Source organism: Mchenga conophoros, linkage group LG17 (genome assembly GCF_057382185.1).
Source record: "Mchenga conophoros isolate Kocher_MC1m ecotype Shallow Benthic linkage group LG17, M_conophoros_male_GT1.1, whole genome shotgun sequence".
Classification (NCBI taxonomy): Eukaryota; Metazoa; Chordata; class Actinopteri; order Cichliformes; family Cichlidae; genus Mchenga; species Mchenga conophoros.
The window spans coordinates 11,823,203-11,826,481 of NC_140542.1; the positions used below are offsets into that span (position 1 = coordinate 11,823,203).

Sequence of the window (3,279 nt, forward strand, 5' to 3'; positions counted from 1 at the left end):
AAAGCTGTTCGCCTATAAAGTGCTCTGTAAGGAAACAAGCTCCAGCAGCTCTGCGCTCGGGGAAAATACTATATTTACTTATCTTGTGCAGTTAAACTGTGACTATCACCAGGTAACGTAGGCGTGTTTCTTGAATTAGCAGCAGGTGTTAAACAGCTGACAGATGAGGAGGAGGATGCATGCAGGTAAACTGAGGGTCTGCTGAGCTGATCGCTGGTTTCGTGAGAAAAATGTCAGCTCGTTCTTTATGTTACAGAAGCACAGAGACACAAGACCAGGCGGAAAGAGACGATCGTTCGGTGAAAATGAGAATCTGCGAATGCAACATGTGGAACACGGAGAGTGGAATATGTAAACAAACCGGTTAATGTACCCCCTCGGTGCACTCTGCATGCTAACTGTTAGCAGAGCTAGTGAAATCTCTGAAAACATCTGAGCACTTTTGCAAACATGTTCTATGTTGACAACCTGACCAGACATACCGACATTCGCGGCTAAAACACTGTTAAAAGTGTAGCTGGTGACAGAAAAACGGCCTGTGATTTGATCTGCATTCTGGGATAACTGGCTGCCCCAAGTCTACACAAGCAATCGATTATCTAGGATCGACCTGTTTTGACTTACTTTGCACGGCAACCAATCAAATGTTAGAGAAGCTGCATGGGCAGCGTTAACCCCGCCCCCTGAGTTTGATGGGTGAGGCTGACAGATAAAATTATTTCATGACGAGAGCCAGGCGTCAGGACTGCCAAAATGAAATAAATAAATATATCATTAAATAATTAATTAAATGTGTCAATAATTAATTAAATGTGTCAATAATTAATTAAAATGTGAAATACATAAATAATTAATTAAATGTGTCAATAATTAATTAATTAAATGTGTCAATAATTAATTAAAATGTGAAATACATAAATAATTAATTAAATGTGTCAATAATTAATTAATTACATGTGTCATAACTATTTATTTAATTAATTAATTCCAATTTTAATTAATTATTGACACATTTAATTAATTATTTAATGGTGTATTTAATTAATTCATTATGGCAGTCCTGGCGTTCCATAAGTGAGTTTACACGACTCAGTAATGCACTACAACATGTTATTGTTAATTGGGATTTATCATTACTCTGTTAATCACTGAGTTGATCAAAAATAAATCAATAATAAAAGATAAATACTATAAATATAAGAATAAAACCCAAAGAGTATATTTAACACCCCTACTGGTTAGGAAGGAACAAGCCCCGCCTTCCCCTGCTCTGTACCGTCACGTGCTCAGACACAGAGAGAGACGGAGGTGCACGAGACCATCACTGATTTTCACCGCCAAGCTTTTCGCTGGAAAATAACTATTAACTTGATAAATTGAGCAAATATCCTTACCGGAGATCTGCATGGACCTTGGAGAAACGGACCTGATTTATTGTGAACATTTCGGACCTTGAAACCATCGCGGTGAGTCAGAAGCTGTTAAGCTAACCTTGAAGCTAAAAAGCTAACAAGAAGTTAACAGGGAATATAATGGCCCGATTTCAATGTTGTAGATCTGCGCGGGAGCGGATGAAGTGGACAAGATCCTCTCTGAGAGTTGAACAAGATCCTCTCTGAGAGTTGAACATTAGAAGTGTGCTGGTGAGTTAAACTGGGACTGGGCGAATCAGGCTAATTGAAAAGCTAACTAGCCTAATGCTCATAGCTGTAGCTGACCACGTTTTCACTGTGGGAGAACACACGGGGTTTCTCACTGAGTTCAGCCATTTTGAGCACTCAGCTTGTGTGCTGATGATGTTCTAGTATTACTTGTTGAATATTAAATGCACTAAAATTAGATGATGGAATAAGTTAATGTTGATCTTAAAGGTCATGAATCTACTTTATTTTGTTACATTTGATGCTCGAGCGGCACTGGATAGATGTCCGTGTGTATTCTTACTGTGCTGATACGTTACCACATACTGTAAAACTACAGCCTGTGGGTTTTTGTATATTCTTTTGGTAATTTTATTCTGTACATTGAGTGTAAATAATATATTGCTTCATTGCTATGCAGTGTAAAGCAATGCTCCTGTAATTCAGTTAAAGGGCAATACTGTAAAAAAATAATCTACCATAGTTTATGGTTTATTTCTGATTTCTGATAGAAATGTGCACCTTGACGATAGAATAAGCTGATTGTGATTTAAAGATTGCATTCATGATTAAGATGCACTGTATAGACTATAGTTAGAAATTAGAATTAATGTTTTGTGCTTGTTTTGTTATAGCACTTACATTATTTACATATGGCCATGTATATCATTAGAGTGTGAACTGAATTAGTAATAGTCCTGTTGTTTACAGGCTAGGTTTTTTTTATGGGATCGTGAGACCTGGATCTCTTCCTGACGAGGAAGATGGCGAGCCTTTCCCTTTGAACCGAACCGAACCACAGCCATTCTGAGTTGGCCCAGAAGGGCAGGTTGCTCTTCTCTCACGAACAATTGCAACAGTGCGGTAGGACGAAATCGCACCAATCACAAACTTTTGACCTGTTGGATTTGACTTGACTGAACACTGACTATTAAGCCGGCAAGACTGACATATCTGAGCTCAGATAGGATTCTGACTGTTATTATTATTGCTGTCACTGTATTTTATTTTATGTTTTCATTCCTGTTCATAAAATGCTGTTAAATTGTTGCTAAATAGTTTAATACAATTCATAGCAACTTTACCTGTGGCTCCAGTCATTCTTCTCCACGCAACTCCCTTTATCCCTCCTGCGAATCTAGCTATTGGCCCATTCTCTCCATCTTACTTTAATTTCCCCTACCCTATCCTGTACTTGGCTACATTGTGTTTTCATTCAAATTCCATTGTTTTGATTCAAATTCTGTTCTGTCCATTCAAATTCTATTCATTTCATTCTAATTCTGTTCTTTTCATTGAAATTCCATTGTTTTCATTCAATTTCTGTTTTCATTCTAATTCTGTTCTTTTCACTGAAAATCCATTGTTTTCATTCAAATGCTTTTGTTTTCATTCTAATTCTACTCTTTTTATTCAAATTCCATTGTTTGTTCTCAAATTCTGTTGTTTCCATTAAAATTCCGTTGTTTTCATTCTAATTCTGTTGTTTGTTTTAAACTTCCATTGTTTTCATTCAAATTCTATTGATTTCATTTAAATTCCATTGTTTTGATTCAAATTCTGTTCTGGGGCCTGTTCTTCGTACAGCGCTAAGTGAGTTAGCTGGATGAGATTGTTGACGATTTCGCGTGATCCTGGA

General features: G+C 37.0%; 1 long non-coding RNA gene across 1 annotated transcript; it reads left to right on the plus strand.

Annotated features, from left to right (window-relative positions):
- The first annotated feature begins 1,084 nt into the window (after positions 1-1,084).
- Positions 1,085-3,040, plus strand: LOC146555124 (uncharacterized). The gene is made up of 3 exons (XR_014889280.1): positions 1,085-1,466; positions 1,556-1,643; positions 2,352-3,040. It is a non-coding gene; the product is annotated as an uncharacterized LOC146555124 (long non-coding RNA).
- The last annotated feature ends 239 nt before the right edge of the window (positions 3,041-3,279 follow it).